This window comes from Papio anubis, chromosome 2 (assembly GCF_008728515.1).
Source record: "Papio anubis isolate 15944 chromosome 2, Panubis1.0, whole genome shotgun sequence".
Lineage (NCBI taxonomy): Eukaryota > Metazoa > Chordata > Mammalia > Primates > Cercopithecidae > Papio > Papio anubis.
Genome location: NC_044977.1, coordinates 181,280,289 through 181,299,882, shown reverse-complemented (window position 1 = coordinate 181,299,882; position 19,594 = coordinate 181,280,289).

Genomic DNA, 19,594 nt, shown 5'->3' with positions numbered 1-19,594 from the left:
AGGAGGCTGAGGCAGGAGAATGGCGTGACCCCAGGAGGTGGAGCTTACAGTGAGCCGAGATGGCACCACTGCACTCCAGCCTGGGAGACCGAGTGAGACTCAGTCTCAAAAAAAAAAAAGAAGAACATCAGATATGGTAAATATCTGAGTATTTATAAAATATTGCTTTTTCATCTCAAGTTCTTTAAAAGCAAAAAGTATAATATTGTCTTTTTGAATGTTTAATGTATGTTAATGTAAGATATATGATATATATATAAGATACATGATAATATAATATGAAACATTGCAGCAGGTAACTAAAATAACCTTTATAGTTTTATTTTACATATATATATATTTGTAAAGTGGTACAATACTACCTGATTGTGGAATTTGAAAGTTTGGGAATACATATTTTAGTTCCTAGGGAAAAACAATAAAGAAATAATATAAAGACTTATAGCCAAAAGACAAGAAGAGATAGGTTAAAATAAAGTAATAAAAATATTTCAAATACCCAAAAAGAAGTTAAGAAAAGAGGAGCAGAGGGACAAAACTGGAAGGGAACAAATACAAAATCTAAGAAGATAGACCCAATTCCCACAAGACAAATGATTACATTGTGTATTAATGGTCTAAACATTTTAATTAAAGGCAGAGATTTTCAAAGTGTATAAGAAGAAAAGATCCAGAATATAGTTAATAATAATATGTTGCATACATGTCAATTGGTAAGAAGGTAGATCTTAAATATTCTCACCATAAAAAAAGATAACTATGTAAGGTGATGGATATGTTTATTAGCTTATTTTAATAATTTCAAAACTTCTATATATATATATGTCATGTTGTGCACTGTAAATATATACAATTTTTGTTTATCCACTGTATTAGTTTGTTCTCATACTGCTATATAGAAATACCTGAGACTGGATAATTTATCAGAAAGAAATTGAATTGCCTCATGATTCTGCAGGCTGTATAGGAAGTATAGTGGTTTCTGCTTCTGGGGAGGCCTCAGAAAGCTTCCAGTCATGGCAGAAGTCAAAGGGGAATTACAGTCATCTTACTTTGCCAGAACAGGAGCAAGAGAAGGAAAGGGGGAGATGCTAAACACTTTTAAACAACCAGATCTCGTGAGAACTCACTATAACGAAAACAACACCAGGAGATGGCATTAAACCATTCATGAAGGACCTCTCATGATCCAATTACCTCCCACCAGGCCCCACCTCCAATGTTGAGGATTACAATTTGACATGAGATTTGGGTGGCAACACAGATCCAAACCATATCATCCACTATCTCTTAATCAAGTTGGAAGAAAAAAGCAAAAGAAGACAATATCCAGTAATGTGTTGTCTAGAAAAGATGCATTTTAAATATAAAGATACATATTATGTAAAAGCAAATGAGTTAAAAAAAAAAAAAGACAAATTTGGCTATATTAGCATCAGATAATGTATACTTCTAGACTGAGAATATTATTAAAAATAGAGAGGGACATTTCAAAATGATAATAAGAGATTTTTTATCAGAAAGTTATAACAATATAAGTGAATAAAAACAAAGCCTCAATATACATGAAGCAAAAAGCAATTTTATCATCATAATACGAGGTTTTACCTCCTCCATTCTTGGTATGTCTGTTGTCTGTGTCTCTGGACCACCCTGTGATGTGGGGATGGTGGTGGGGGTTAAGGAGCTGCTAACCCTGAGTCTTATGCCACTGAGTAGACAGCAGGGAAAAGCTGGGTTCCATTGCTAATGACTGTGGGTGGATCAGCCCGCCTGCCAATGCCCGAGTTGTGGAGTGGGGGTTAAGACAGGAGATCTGAACTCACCACTGAGACTTTGAAGCTGTTTCTGCAGGTAGATCATCAAATCAGGTGGTGACCCTGAATATGGTGCTAAGGTTGGACTTTCTACTAGGTCTTAGTTGGGCTTTTCTCTGGTCCTTTTATTTTTTTTCCCCCCTGAGAGATAGTAAACTTTTTTTTCTCTCTCTCTCTCTATGCCTTCTGGCAGTTCTAGAACTCCATATGGGAAATAAAAAGGAAACCCAGGAAGTTGATCATGGTGGTGTTCTCAAGTCCTGAGGTAGAGTTTTAGTCAGTCCACCTTCTTCTTTCCAGCTTTCAAAATTCTTTTTTCATTGTAAGTTGAATTATTTCCAGAATATTTAGTTGTATTTAGAAGAGATGAGCAGGGAAAAGTGAAGCTGTATTTTTCCAGAATAGGAAGCCTCAGTGTTCTCTTTTATGTTTAAATTATCTCATATTTAGTTAGTGAGAAATTTTCTAATCCGTTCTTGTGTGTTTTTTTAAAAATAGTCTTAGTAGTGCTTGGTAGGTCCCTTGCTTCTGAAGTCAACAAGTTTTTGTGGTTTTTTTTTGTTGTTGTTGTTTTTTGTTGTTTTTTTTAATGCTGTTACGAATATATATCCAGTTTAGGCCAATAATAACTATAGCAAAAAATTATAGTGGCTTTGGAAAGACAGACTTTTGCTATCCTAAAAGAGCTAGCAGAGGTCCAGCTATCTCTTCCTAGACTTCAATTAGAAATACTTCCAACCTTGTCCAACCCGCCTTATTTTGTTGTTGTTGTTCTGTTTTGCTTTAGGCTTTAAACAGCCTGAAGCCACAATTTTCAGTTTCTGTCTCTAGTGATGAGGGTAAAAGAGGGATGAGGAAGGGGCTTTACTGGACCAACCAGAAACAGAAACTAAGAACCCATGACTGTATTTTCTCCCTTGGACACCTCTGCAGGGGTTTGCCAGAAAGTCTGGGCCAAGAAGAGACACAGAAGAAACCAAATTATTGATCATATGATTGACACACTGAGTCACCCTGTAAGTGCACTACCTCTTCCACTTACATAATATATAAAACTTCTAGTTTTATATATTGATGTATTCATTAAGAAAAATTCATTGAATTTGCTGTTATGTGTAACTGAACACATGCCAATTTCTATTATGCGAAGAACATTGCAGAATAAGTGTTAAAACTAGATAGAGCTTTTGACCTCATCCAACAGTCCTTTCCATAGAGAATATTGATGGTCCAACCACTAAAGGGACTTGCCTTAAGTCTCATTGCTGGGACTGCAAACTTTAGATGAGAAATATCACTTAGAACACCTGATCAGTGATCCATGCTTGTTGTAGTTCTAGATAATTTTGATGAGAATGGAAGCTTTAAATCTGTTCTTGATAAATAAAAAATTGAAATATAATCTTTTCCACAAAAGATTAATTTAACTGTTGTCTCTAATGCAAATTTCTCATTTTATACTAAATGAAACAATATAAAAATGAAGAGCCCAAACTCCATATATGGTAAATTCTGGTAACAAATCCTTTGAATCATTATGTAAAATACATTGGGCTAAACAGTTATTAAGTAAAAATATAATTGAGAGGCTCTGTGACATTAAATAAATAATTGGAATTCAAGCAAAATTATTTTTATTGAACTTCAGTTAGCTAAAGCAAGATGGGATGTGTAAAAGCAAAAGAATCACATAAAATCCTGCTGTTGTTTTCAGGTCAGCTTCTGTGAGAACAAAAGAAAAACTAAAGAAATGTAATTGCTCTAAGACCTGAACTTGCTCAGCTTCTTATTCCTCAGGATCAGTTTGAAGACTACCGATCCTCCTGTGCTAAAATGAACAGCTGTATGTTTCTGCCTTGTGAAAATTCAAATATGTTTTTCATCTCTTTAAATTCATAAATTATTATTTAAATCCAATTCTTTGAGACTGTGCTACCAAAATATTGGTATGAAAAGTTAGGCGTGGGGGAAGTTGTTGAATACTTAGAACAATACTGCATATGTACCCAAAACTTAATAAGTAATTCATAATGAAATTATTGAATAAAAAAGGGGGTACGACAATTTTAAATGTGTGTGAAACCATATTACCGCAATCAAATCAACAGTCAATTTCTGCCAGCAAACACAATATTATTGAAAACCAAGAGCAGCAAAACAACAAGGACATTTTCTTCACAGTCGCTCACAGAAATATGTCCATCTGGTCAGCTTTCTCATATTATTAGTGTTAATACCAGGTGATGTGCTGAAAACATGGTGTGTTTGTGATTAGTTTATAGTTTATGTATAAACTTAACTTTTTCTGCCTGATATAGTTTGGCTCTGTGTCCCCACTGAAAACTCATCTTGAATTGTAATAATATTCATGTGTCAAGGGCAGGGCCAGGTGGAGATAATTGAATCATGGGCGTGGTTTCCCCCTTACTGTTCTCGTGACAGTGAGTGAGTTCTCATGAGATCTGATGGCTTTACAAGCATCTGGCATTTCCCCTGCTATTACATTCTCTCTCTTTCCTGCTACAATGTAAGACTTGCATTTTGCCTTCCATGATGATTGTGAGGCCTCCCCAGCCACGTGGAACTGTGAGTCGAGTTAAACCTCTTTCTTTTGTAAATTACTTAGTCTCAGGTATGTCTTTATCAATCTCGTGAAAATGAACTAATACAGTAAATTGGTACCAGTAGAATAGGGTGTTGCTGAAAAGATACCCAAAAATGTGAAAGCAATTTTGAAACTGGGTAACAGGAAGAGGTTGGAAGAGTTTGGAGCACTCAGAGGAAGATAGAAAAATGTCAGAAATTTTGGAACTTCCTAGAGACTTGTTGAATGGTTTTAACAAAAATGCTGATCGTGATATAAGCGGTAAGGTTCAGGCTGAAGTGGTCTCAGATGGAGATGAGAAACTTGTTGGGAACTGGAGCAAAGGTGACTCTTGTTATGTTTTAGCAAAGAAACTGGCGGCATTTTGCCCCTGCCCTAGAGATTTGTGGAACTTTGAACTTGAGAGAGATGATTTAGGGTATCTGGCAGAAGAAATTTCTAAGCAGCAAGGCATTCAAGAGGTGGCTTGGGTGCTGTTAAAGACATTCCATTTTAAAAGGGAAACTGAGTATAAAACCTTGGAAAATTTACAGCCTGACAATGCGATAGAAAAGAAACTCCCACTTTCTGAGGAGAAATTCAAGCTGGCTGCAGAAATTTTCATAAGTAACAAGGAGCCAAATGTTAATCCCCAAGACACTGAGGAAAACGTCTGCCAGGCATGTCAGAGGTCTTAATGGCAGTCCCTCCCATCACAGGCCCAGAGGCCTAGGAGAATGGTTTCCTGGGCCAGGCGCAGGGTCTCCATGCTGTGTGCAGTCTAGGGACTTGGTGGCCTGTGTCCCAGCCACTCCAGCCAAGTAAAAGGGGCCAAGGTACATCTCGGGCCGTGGCTTCAGAGGGTGCAGGCCCCCACTCTTGGCAGCTTCCACGTGGTGTTGAGCCTGCCAGTGCACAGAAGTCAAGAAATGAGGTTTGGGAACCTCGACCTAGGTTTCAGAGGATGTATGGAAATGCCTGGATGCCCAGGTGTAAGTTTGCTGCTGAGGCAGGGCTTTATGGAGTACCTCTGCTAGGGCAGTGCAAAAGGAAAATGTGGGGTCAGAGTCCCCACACAGAGTCCCCACTAGAGCATTGCTTGGTGGAGCTGTGAGAAGAGGGCCGCCGTTCTCCAGATGCCAGAAAGGTAGATCCACCTGCAGCTTGCACCATGTGCCTGAAAGAGCCACAGACACTCCACGCCAGCCTGTGAAAGCAGCTGGGAGGGAGGCTATACCCTGCAAAGCCACAGGGGCAGAGTTGCCCAAGACCATGGGAACCTACCTCTTGCATCAGCATGACCTGGTTGTGAGACATAAAGTCAAAGGAGATCATTTTGTAGCTTTAAAATTTGACTGCCCCACTGAAGTTTGGACTTACGTGGGCCCTGTAGCCCCTTTGTTTTGGCCAATTTCTCCCATTTGGAATGGCTGTGTTTACCCCCCTTGTATCTGGGAAGTAACTAGCTTGCTTTTGATATTACAGGCTCATAGGCAGAAAGGACTTGCCTTATCTCAGATGAGACTTTGGAGTGTGGACTTTTGGGTTAATGCTGGAATGAGTTGAGACTTTGGGAGACTGTTGAGAAGACATGAATGGTTTTGAATTGTGAAGACATGAGATTTTGGGAGGGGCCAGGGTGGAATGATATTATTTGGCTCTGTGTCCCTACCCAAATCTCACCTTGAATTGTAGTCATCCCCATGTATCAAGTGTGGGGCCAGGTGGAGATAATTGAATCATGGGGGTGGTTTCCCCCATATCATTCTCGTGATAATGAGTCAGTTCTTATGAGATCTGATGGTTTTATAAGCATCTGGTATTTCCCCTTGTGGTACATTCTCTCTCTTGCCTGCTGCAATGTAAGATGTGCCTTTTGCCTTCCTCCATGGTTGTGAGGCCTCCCCAGCCAGGTGGAACTGTGAGTTGAATTAAACCTCTTTCTTTTGTAAATTACCCAGTTTCAGGTAGGTCTTTATCAGCAGTGTAAATCGAGCTGAGAACTTTCACGTGTAATTAGGCAGTAATATCAACCCTTCCTCCAGCTGGGGGGCTATTAATTTTATAATCATCATTTGAATCTCCTTACAGCTTTTGATTTAGAAAGTGCATGGAAAATATGAGAGCTTTTTCAAGGTCACCCATGGCTTAGAAGAAGGAAAATATTGCTTTTATATATAAATATCTTCTTATTGTCACTAAAGAAGAGAACACATAGAAAAGCTGTTAACTGTTTCTAGTGGATGGTATTATGTTCTCTGAAGATCTCCTCTATAAGACCAGTGCGTCCAACCCCCAGCTGCTGAGAGTTTGCTAAAGGCTCAAAGCTTCCTCTATCCCCAGAGAACTACCATAGGAATAGAAGACATGGAGAATGCACCCCTCACTCCTGCAGGGTTAGATATGTTCATGACTGGAATCTGCTTTGGCTTGATCCCACAGGATCTCTGGAGCATAAGTCGTACCACAGAGCTGTCCCACCTTGAGTTGAGGAATCTGTTGTTTGCACTCTCATATCAATTACTATTAGTTGCTTTCTATACTTGCAGGAGTGGAGGGGAACATACCCCCTGTCTTCCTTGGTGTTTCTCTCATTTCCCTTCTCATGAGAGCAACCTATCCCCCAAACAAATCACTTTCACAAGATCGTCTGCCTCTGGTTATGCCTCTGATAAACCTAACTGAATACAGTTTTAAACGGGAAACCTGATGTGTACTTGACACAAGCCCTCACTCCTGGCAAACCTTGCTCTTCTAAATTCCCTGAGACTAAGGGAGATTCTACTGTGTCTTCTAGAAGCTTTCCCCCAAGTTCCCCAGAACTCCATAATACCTCATAATTTAACACATATTCACTAGAAAAAAATAGCCATGCTCGTGGGCCCTTCGAGTATCCAGATTGTCACTCCAGCCCTGCATAATGACCAAATGCTTTGCTGATTTATATTTTTTCCAGAAGAGGCACTTGCCAAAGTTAAAACTGATTCTTAGCCAAAAACCAGAATCTGCAAATGCCTTCAGGAAGAAATCTGCTGGCCATCCTTTGACTCACAAGAAAAAACTTCTCTCCTGTCTGGAACTTTTCTGCTTCCAAAACACTTTGATATATTTAAATATGGAGGTTCCTGTGAGTGTGTGTAATATATTGAGCATTTGCTAGTTGCTGCAACAGAAGCACTGTCTTCTCCAAATTGTATCTAGAAATAAAACCGCTTTCAGGTTTTAATTATTTTTTCTTAGATCCAATTTATGAATTTATACATTGCTAAGTAATTTTCCGATTTATCTAAATTGTAAACATATTGCAATGATGTTATTTACAGGATGAGTAAATAATTTCAAGTTCTATACGTTTAAAAATTAAATTATATTTTGCTTATATTATTATATATTATTTATACTGTCTTCAGATTGAGTAGTCTTGCTTCGTATTTGTCTATCATTTAGTTTTTTTTTAAATTAATGTCTTTTCATTTTATATGTTTCATCACCTTTAGTTGGATACTTAGGTCATTGGTTTGCTGTTTGGTTTTCTTATAAAAGCTTTTGGGCTGAGACAATGGGGTTTCCTAGATATAGGATCAGGTCATCTAAAAACAGGGATAATTTAACTTCCTCTTTTATTATTTGAATGCCATTTCTTTCTTTCTTTTACTTGATTTAGCCCGCCAGGACCTCCAATACTATGTTGAACAGGAGTGGTGAGAGAAGGCATCCTTGTCTTGCGCCAGTTTTCAAGGGGAATGCATCCAGCTTTTCCCCTTTCAGTATGATATTGGCTGTGAGTCTGTCATATATATCTCTTATTATTTTGAGGTGTGTTCCTTCAATACCTAGTTTATTGAGAGTTTTTAACGTGTAGATGTTAAATTTTATCAAAAGCTTTTCTGCATCTATTGAGATAATCATGTGCCTTTGTCCTTAGTTCTGTTTATGTGATGAATCACACTTACTGATTTGCATATGTTGAACTAACCTTGCATCTCAGGGATGAAGCCAACTTGATTGTGGGGGATAAGCTTCTTGATGTGCTGCTGGATTCAGTTTGCCAATGTGTTGTTGAGGATTTTTATGACGATGTTCATCAAGGATTTTGGCCTAAAGTTTTCTTTTTTTGTTGTATCTCTGCCAAGTTTTGGTACCAGGATTGTGATGGTTAACAGTGAGTATCAACTTGATTGGATGGAAGGATACAAACTATTAATCCTGGGTGTGTCTGTGTGGGTGTTGCCAAAAGAGATTAACATTTGAGTCAGTGGGCTGGGGAAGGTAGATTCACCCTTAATCTGGTGGGCACAATCTAATCAGTTTCTGGTGAATATAAAGCAGACAGAAAAACGTGAAAAGGAGAGATGGGCCTAGACTTTCAGTCTACGTCTTTCTCTCTTGCTGGATGCTTCTTGCCATTGAACATCGGACTCCAAATTCTTCAGTTTTGGGGCTTGGACTGGCTCTCCTTGCTCCTCAGTTTTCAGACAGCCTATTGTGGGACGTTGTGATTGTTTAAGTTAATACTTAAAAAAACTCCCCTCTACATACATACATACATACATATATATAATTAGTTCTGTCCCTCTAAGAGGACCTTGACTAATACAGATTTTGGTACCAGGAGTGGGGTCCAGAAGAGGAGAAGGCTCTGGAACATGTCCAGGCTGCTCTGCAAGCTGCTCTGCTAATTGGGCCATATGACCCAGCAGATCCGATGGTGCTTGAGGTGTCAGTGGCAGATAGGGATGTTATTTGGAACCTTTGGCAGACCCCATTGGTGAATCACAGCAGAGGCCTCTAGGATTTTGGAGCAAGGCCTGCCATCTTCTACAGATAAATACTCTCCTTTTGAGAGACAGCTCTTGGCTTGTTACTGGGTATTGGTGGAAATGAAACATTTGGCTATGGGTCATCAAGTCACCATGTGACCTGAACTGCCTATCATGAACTGGGTGCTTTCTCACTCATCGTGCCAGAAAGTGGGTCATGGACAGCAGCATTCCATCATCAAATGGAAGTGGTATATATGTAATCAGGCTCGTGCAGGTACTGAAGGCACAAGTAAGTTACGTGAGGAAGTGACTCAAATGCCCATGGTCTCCACTCCTGCCACCCTGCCTTCTCTCCCCCAGCCTGCACTGATGGCCTCATGGGGAGCTCCTTATGATCAGTTGACAGTAAAGGAAGACGAGGGCCTGGTTCATGGATGGTTCTGCATGATACGCAGACACCACTTGAAAGTGAACACTTGCAGCATTACAGTCCCTTTCTAAGACATCCCTGAAGAACAGTGGTGAAGGGAAATCTTCCCACATTTTCCTCTCATGCTGGATTCTTCCTGCCCTCAATGTCAGACTCCAAATTCTTTAGTTTTGGTACTTAGACTGGCTCTCCTTGCTCCTCAGCTTGCAGACAGCCTATTGTGGGACCTTGTGATTAATTATGTAAGTCAGTACTTGATAAACTCCCCTATATATAATTTTGATGGTTTTTCAATCTATAAACATGATATACCTATTTGTTTTATTAAATTATTCTCGTAATTATTTTATATTTACCAATAAAGTGATTGTGACTTTGTTTATTAAATTACTATTATTTTTATTATTCTTTTTAATTAACAAATAATCATATATATTCATCGGACACAATGTGATGTTTTGATATATGTGAAATGATTAAAGCTAATTACCATATCTATCATCTCATATTTTTTGTAGTAAGACATTTGAAATTTACTTAATTATTTTGAGATAGACAGTATTGTTAACTATAGTCACTCTGCTATGCAATATATCTCAAATCTTATTCCTCCCTTCTCTCTAAAACTTTGTACCCATTGACTTACAACCCCACATTCCTTTCCTTCCTCCCTTACCTAGCCTCTGGTGACCATCATTCTACTCTTTACCTCTATGAGTTCAACTGTTTTAGTTTCCACACACAAGTGTGATCTTGTGGTATTTGTTCTTTCTGGGCCTGGCTTACTTCATTTAGCATGAAATAACCTGTCCTGTATGTTCATTAATGTTATCATGAATGACAAGATTTTCTTCTTTTTTAAGACTGAATAGGATTCCCTTGTGTAGATATACCACACTTTCTTTATTCATTTATCTGTTAAAAGATACCTAGGTGGATTTCATATCTTGGCTATTGTAAATAATGCTGCAATGAACTTGGGAATGTAGCTATCCCTTGGACATACTGATTTTAATTTTTTTGGCTAGGTACCCAGTAGTGGGGCTGCTCATCATATAGTAGTTCAATTTTAGTTTTTGGAAGATCCTCCATACTATTTTCCATAATAGTTATACTAATTTTCATTCCCCTGTGAATGTATGAGTTCCCTTTAACCTGCATTTCACCAACACTTCTCTTTCATCTTTTTGATAAAAGCCATTCTAATAAAATGGTTTTAAATTTGCATTATTCTAATTATTACTGATGCTAGGCATATTTTCATGTGCCTATTGGCTATTTGTATGTCTTCTTTTGAAAAATGTCTGCTCAAGTTTCTTGCCTATTTTTTAATTGGGTCATTTCCTTGTGTTGAAGTGTTTGTGTTTCTTATACATTTTGGATATTAACTCATTATAAATATGGTTTGCAAATATTGTATCTTATTCTGTGGGTTGTCTCTTCATCATGTTAATTGTTTCCTTTGCTGTGCAGAAGCTTTTTAGTTTGATGCAATCCTATTTGTTTGTATATGTTTTTGTTGCCTGTGCTTTCAGAATCATATTTTTAAAGTAATCACCCAGAACAATGTCCCAGAGCTTTCTCCTAAGTTTTCTTCTAGCTGTTTTACAGTTTCACATCTTATATTTAAGTCTTTAATCTATTTTGAGTTTTTAAAAATATATTGTGAGATAAGAATCTAATTTTATTTCTAATTTTATTCTTCTGTATGTGGATATCAAGTTTCCCCAACAACATTTATTGAAGAGACTGTCCTTTCCCCTTTGCATATTCTGGGTATCTTTTTCAAAAATCAAGTGACTGTAAATGTGTGGGTTTATCTCTGGGCTTTCTATCACGTTCCATTGACCTGTGTTTCTGTTTTTAGGCCAATACCATGCTGTTTTGATTACAATTGCTTTACATTTTGAAATTAAAGAATGTGATGCCTCCAGCTTGTTCTTTTTGCTCAAGATTGTTTTGACTATTTGGGGTCTTTTGTAGTTTCGTACAAATTTAAACATTGTTTTTTCTATTTCTGTGAAAAATGTCATTGGAATTTTGACAGGGCTTGTATTGAATCTGTAGACTACTTTAGACAGTAGGGACATTTTAACAATATTTATTCTTCCAATCCATGAATATAAACTATATTTTTATTTATTTTTCCTTTTTCAATTTCTTTTGTGAGTGTTTTACAGTTCTTAGTAGACAGGTCTTTCATCTTGGTTACATTTACATGTATGTGTGTTTTTGTTATTGTTGCTATTGTAAATGGGATTGTTATCTTAATTTGCTTTCGGGATATCTTGTTGTTACTTACAGAAACGCTACTAATTTTTGTATGTTGACTCTGTATGCTGCAGCTTTACTGAATTTGTTTACGAGTTTCTCAGGTTTTTTTTTTCCAACAGTTTTTTTCTTTTGGTGGAGTCTTTAGAGTTTTCTATATATAAGATCATATAGTCAGCAAATAGAGACAACTGTGCTTTTCCCTTTCCTATTAGGATACCATTTATTTTTTTCTCTTGCACAATTACTCTGGCCAGGACTCCAATACAATATTGTTAAAAAAAGTAATGAGAAAGGACATCTTTGCCTTGTTCCTGATATTAGAAAAAAAGGTTTCAACTTTCTACCATTGAGTATGGTTTTAACTATGGTCTTGTTATATATGGCCTTATTGTATTCAGTTACATTCCTTCTATACCTGATCTTTTGAGATTATTTATCATGAAAGGGTGTTATGCTTTTTTAAAATTTAAGATGATCATATAGTTTTTATCCTCCATTTGGTTAATGTGGTATGTCACATTTACTGATTTACATATAACCTCAGAAAATGAATTTGTTGAACCATCCTTAAATCTTAAAATTAAATCCCACTTGAACATTATGAATGATTCTTTTGATATGTTGTTTAGTTTAGTTTGTTAATATTTTATTTAGAATTTTTGCACCTATATGCATTAGAAATATTGGCCTTTAGGTGTCTTCTATTGTCCTTCTCTGGCTTTTGTATCAGAGTAAACCTAGCCTCAGAAAGTGAATTTGAAAATATTCCCTGTATTTTAATTTTTGGAATAATTTGACAAGAATTATCATTAGTTTTTTTTAACGTTTGGTACACTTCAACAGTGAAATTTTCCAATCCTAGGTTTTTCTTTGATTGTAGACTTTTTATAACTGATTCAATGTCCTTACACACTATTGACCTGTTCAGATTTTCTATTTCTTCATGACTCCGTTTTGGTAGGCTATGTTTAGGAATATATTAATTAATTTCTTTTAGATTATTCAATTTGTTGGCATATTTTTAAAATAATTGTTCATAGTACTTTCTTATGATCCTTAGTATTTCTGTTGGATTAATGGTAATGTCTCCTCTCTCATTTCTGATTTTACTTATTTGCATATTTTTTCTTTATTTTCCTAGTTAAGGGTTTCTTGATTTTATTTATTTTTTCAGAAAACCAATTTTTACTTTTGTTGATTTTTTTCCTGTTTTTGTGTTCTGTATTTTTTTTTTAATATTTGCTCTAATCTTTGTTATTTTCTTCCTTCTGCTAACTTTGGGCTTAGTTTATTTTTCTAGAACTTTGAGGTATAACATTTGCTGGTTTATTTGAGATATATCTGTGTGTGTGTGTGTGTGTGTAATTCCACTGATATATATATGTGTATATATGCATACGTTTATGTATACGTGTGTGTGTGTGTGTATACCTTTATTGCTATAAATTTTCTTGTGCTCTGTGGTCTGAAGAGACTACTGGCAGGACTCTGTGGTCAGGTGTAGCAGCTGTCTTGGGTCTGTGATTGCCTCTGTGTAGGCAGGGTCTCTGCAGTTGCTGATCAGCCACTTTTGATAGAACAGAGCCTATGCTTCAAAGATATGCATGAACTTAGGCTTGTTCCTAGATCTAGGATAGCCGTAAATAGAGCAAAAGGGCTTTGCCGTGTCACAGCTCAGCCTCTGGATCTGAGTGAAACCAAATGTTCTCTCCATGGACAATTGATGGCCTATACTTGCCTGCCAGGCTGGAGGATGCTTAAGGAGAACACCTGAGCTGGGAGGGGAAGCTGTCTAGTGACTCAGGTTCCTTTAGCTTAAAATATTCAGTATGCCAAGGTGCTGTATTTAGGGGTAGCGTGTTCTGAATCCCATCACCAATTAGAAATTTAAAAATTTTACTATGGTCTCTAACATGGCCTTAAAATAAGTAAATATTTTATATTTAATTAGTTCCTTCTCTCTGAATACCAAAAAAGATAACAGTTCCTTATTCTGGAGCTACAACTCTCAATATGAAAACTCTAAGATTAAGCCTTTCTCCAACACTGATGCTGAGTAATGGGATGGTGGCATCAAAGGAGCAGATAGGGTGATGGTTTTCATCATCCCGTATCAGAGTACTTCTTAATTGAAGACTTATTTTTTAATGCTAGCTTACTGCAGCATTGGACTTTTATGATGGCTTTTATATTTTACTTCTTAATGCCTGAAATGGGTATGAAACAAGTTTACTCATTTTGTTTTCATTTAACATGAAAGGGACTACAAGATAACATAGTTTAATAGTTCAGTTTTGCTCCTTCAACTGCTTAGAGTTTGCATTCTGCTATCTAGAGTTGAATATCCTTAAAGCTGGGATTCCCCAATATATTTTGTCCCATAATTGCTCTGCAAAAAACCTGTTTTCACTGCCAAAATACATAGCAAATATCAAATAACATTAAGACTAAAACAATTGTGTTATAATTGTGTAGACAGTATTTCATACTACTTGTTCTTGAATAATTACAGTTTTAATCATCAAACAAGAAAAAGCTGAGTAATGATTTACACTGTAAATGTATATAGTAGGTGTGTTGTACTCACCTCCAACACATATACCTTTTGGACTAAGAATAGTTAATATAACCTTGTTCGTATACATGTAAAAGTCTGATTCACATCGTAGAAGGACAAGTAAAATGCAGTCACCTTCTAAGTAAATCTCATAAATGTGATTGAATATTAAATCTAATTCTAAGTTTTCTGGAAATCAGTGTAAGCAGAGAAACCTGATTTTTACTTGAAAGAGAAAAGGAAGCCACATATTAGCTACATTCTTGCTACAAAAATTTTAAGTAAGTTTATAATATAAAACTGCGTGTGACCATTGATTAATGCAATGATAAATGTTTTCAAATGAGAATATTGTTGTCTGTGACTTTATTTCCTGATTTATTTTTGCTACTTTATGTTATATTAAGCCTTAATTTAAAACAATTCTTAAGGTTATGTTATTTAAACTTATTTAGGAGTCCAGTTTTTCTCTGATTTAAAATATCTACTTATCTACCTATGAATCCCAATTTTTGTTTTTGAATAACTTTCTGTAGAAAAATATTTTTGCATTTATAGAGTTTTGGCATGACGCCTTCTTGAATCATTTCAAGTATTTTGGAATAGTCACATACTGTGTACTCTTTCATTAAGGGATCTCTTATACCCTGTTTAACTTTATTAATCCAAGTTCTTGTAACAGAAATTGGACTTCTGAAGCTCTCTTTCACATATAATTTTCCATAAAAACCTAATAAATTACTTTGGGGGAATACTTGTATAAACAACTCATTTCTATTGCTTTATACAGACTTTACTTTAAAAATCTCATAGTTTAACATTTGATTAATGACTACTTCTATTGTCTTTAATTGCTTTGTCCTAAAGGAGAGTCACTATGCTTGACATTGTTTTCTTCTGTCTCACAAAATAAAATAAACCAATCTTAACATTTATACTCAATCCCTAAAATAAATAATCAATCACTTAATAATAAACAAACTTGTTGAGTGGATTGTTACCATATATATTCCTGAATCATAAAAATATTGTTAGCCAAAACAGTCTAGCTACAGTAGAATTTATAAAAAGTATCTATTAAAATGAGAGTGTAATCAACAATACAGACTTTTTAAACTTTCAGAATGTTGAACCTGATGCCTAGACTCAGCATTACTGACCAAATTTTGTGACATACATAAACATGTTCCTTTGGCAAGAATTACTGATGATATAATGTATCAACTTACAAAAGTCCAGCGTTATCTTTTGTAACAGTTTTTGATGATTAGTTTTTCCCCAAAGATTTCTAACTCTTTTATGAAATGCACTTAACTAATAGAGTTCAGCACTCCTATCTAAAATGAGAACTTGGTGTGAGGCTATTCACGTAATAACATTTAAGAATGATTTTCTGTAAAATAAATAGGTGGCCTCTCCACTTTCACAAAGCAAGTGGGCACAATTAAATTTCCACTGACACATGTCTAGATAAATTGGAAAGTGTTTAAAAAGAAAGCTTCACGTGCTTTTTTAAAAGATAGGGTCTACCTTTCTTACCGCCTCACAGCAGAGGAAGAGTAATTCATACCTTTAAGTTAGCTTTGAGTAATGGTGAAGGAAGCCCTGAATGCAAGTAATTATCAGGTACATAATCTCATTAACTTGAAATAGAAATAAACTTGGGAACTCCAAGTCTGAATATTAGCTTACTAAATCTGTTCATAAAGTCAAATAGATCATTCAACTTTTCACCTGTGTCACCAGCAATATACATATAGGAAATAATTTTATAATCATTAATGTAAGATTTGGACAACATTATAAAAAGACTAGAGAAAATAAATTTTGGACTAAGGATAGTTAATACATCCAAGGAGCATGCATCGGGATGCTTAAGAAATTTCACAAAATAATTTTATTTTAAATTAAAATGTTCAGAAATTTTCTCTTCTTTTGTGTTGTTTTCAAGTTTACAAATTCTATTGTTCATAAGTTTTAAAAATATATAAGGTAGAAAATAAAATCCCTCTTTTAACTTTGTCACACTCTTTTAGCATATATCATTTATGAGCTTCTACTAATATCTATTGAGTATATAAATAACATTTGTCATAAAGGCAAATATATACTATATAGATTTTTGCAACTTATTTTTTCATTTAAAATGTCACTGGTTCCAAAAATTTGTCACAACAGTTTGCATAAATGTACTTCCTTTGATGCCTGAAGAATATTTCTTGTCAGTGTAGTGTAACTTATTTCTCCAATATTCTATTAAAGGATATTTAAGTGATTTTCTTTGGTTTTATATTATAGATAGCATCCCAAGAACACATTTATGCATTCTATTCTGTGTATAAGTGGAGGATGGTGTTTCTCTGAGATATATGACTAAAAGTAAACTTAATAGGTCAATATGTATTGCATTTTCATTTTGTATTGATACTCTCCAATTTTCTTCTTAAAGCAACACTAATTTATATTTTTGCTAAACCTAATAGTTTCCTCCAGGAATGGAGTGATTAGGTGTAATTCCATCTATTAACAATGCACTAATATTATTCGGGGTCAAAGAGAAAAAGTTGACATTTATATAATATTGTTTTAAATAATATATATCTTTTTTATAAATGTTTATCTTTTTACCAAATGCATTTAAAACTCTCTCAAGTACTGCTGATTCTACTTGCTAAATATTTGTACAATCGGTTCACTTCAGCACATCTCTACTCCCGTCAAGCTAAACAAAGTTATCATTACCTCTAGGATGAATTACTATAGTGTTCAAAGACTGATCTTTTCTGGGTCCTCTAATTCATTTGTTTACCATCTAATTAAAATAAAATTAAAAGGATTTACATACATTCTTTAAACGCAAAAGATGAATGTCAGCAAGACCTATATATGCATAATCATTTTCCCATTAAGTGGTGGACTTTTACCTCATCCCTTGAATTTCAGCTGTCCTGAGACTTGATTTGATCAACAAAATATGACAGAAGAAATTCTGTTGGTTCTGGGTCTCAGCCGTTTTTCTTTAGTCACTCTAGTACAACACAACACCCTTGGAAATAAGTTCATACACTCTTCTCAAGAAAAAGAGAGAGAGAGCATATGTAATATCCTTGAAAACCAAGTAACACACTTGGAGAGGAAGAGATGGCATGGAAGTAAATCAGACCCTTTTTTTTTTTTTTTTTTTTTTTTTTGAGACGGAGTCTCGCTGTACCAGTTGAGCGTGCACCATCCCTGCCACTGCAAGCTCCGCCTCCCGGGTTCCCCGCCATTCTCCTGCCTCAGTCTCCCGAGTAACTGAGATCAGGCGCTCAGCCACCACTCCGTTTTTGTATTTTTAGTAGGAGACGGATTTCACCAGAGTTAGCCATCCCTGATCTCCCTCACCCACATCCACCAGCCCGGGACTCACCATAGGCGTGAGCCACCACCCCTGGCCCTCACTTTTCTTCTAGTTCATGTTGCTTGAACCGGTGTTTCTCATTTTTTCTTGAATATTTCACATATTCTGATCTGTTTCAAAAATTATTTTGCCTTTTTTTCTTCAGTTGATGAAATCTGACTGAAACCTCTTTAATACAGTTCTTGGCCCTAGAATAAAGTTTCAATAAGCACTTTAAAATACATGTCGATAAAATGGTCATATAGAGAGATTGTGACTAAAGTTAGTTTTCCCAGAATCAGAGGCTGAGACAGGAACATGGGTGCAAACTGATGTATTGAAAAGCAAGCTGCTTTTCAGAAAAACACATGTATAAGGGAAGGAAGGAGGACAGAAACAGTAAAAGGACAAAGCAAAGGTGTCTTAGATTGAGTCTGTCCTTGGCCTCCCCCATGAAGGACTCTGGAGGATAATCTTTATCACAAGTTTTTGTTTGTTTGTTTGTTTTTTGTCTTTTGACAAGGGAGATAGTCTCTGGTATACCCCATGAGTCAGGCATTGGCTTCACAGGTGGATGAAGATCATAACTACCAAGGTGGGGAGTCTCCATTTACCTGTGGACATTTCTTAAAAGGCAGCAGACTGTGAGTTACCAGCAGCCACACACACCACACAGAATGGGCAGGGAATGGGAACACTGGAAACCCTGGGAACATTGGTCCAGGAAAAGGGACTAGGAAAGGCACCAATACATCTGTGATGGATGAAACCCAATTTAACATTTAAATATAAAATAAACATACTATTCCACTGAAATATAATATTAAAATGTAAGATACGAATACATGTTTAAAATATAATTTATTTTCAAGTACTGGAGGCTATACATAACAGACTGTGGAAGAAAGGGATAAAGAAGTGGCAAGAAAAAATGATAACATAGAACTAGTCAGAGAAAGTGAACAGCTAAAGATCCCGTCTCCTAACATGTAGCGTACACACACATATACACACAAACACACACATCTACAAAATTTTCTTAAAATGCATACATATAGCATATTTGAAGTGACAGTACTGGAATACGTAAAGGACAATGTTCTTTTAATATTCCATTGAGTACAATTATTGCTACTGTTCATCTGTGGATATATTTGGAAACTGTGAAATAAACTTACAGAAAGCTTGTATACATACTTCTGTGACCTTGTGCTTGGATTTCATTATTATTGGGTATGACAGTGAATGATTTTTAAATATGTTCGCATCAAGATGTTAGGCATCTTTGGACATTTCACCCAAAAAAGGTTTCAAATATGTTTTCATGACAATAGAGGGGGATACAAACTGAAGTACTATCATTAGGTGCTCTTACAAAAGCAAGCACGGAACATCAGCTATTTATTATAAAGGAGCTTCTCTTGGAATTGCTGCAGAATTGTGTGTTTTGAGTAGTCCCAGGAGGGGAATTACAATATTATGCCATGGCAAAAGAAATCTTTGCATTACCCATGCCAATAAATATTTGATACCAACACTTGTTTTTCATTCCTTGCCTCTTTCTTAAATGCATCAGAAACTACTTTTTTAGGTCCCAAATATTTGGAAATAATCCTGATTTTCTGAAGTCTCATCTGGTCTTTTTTAAAAAAAATTATTTGTTTTTTGAGACATCTTGGAGCTGCTTTTGGCTCAAAAACACCTAAGATTTATTATTATACCTTCTACAATTGAATACATTTTACTTGAATTTTATTCTGATCATGAATAGTTTTGTCTTGCTGGATATT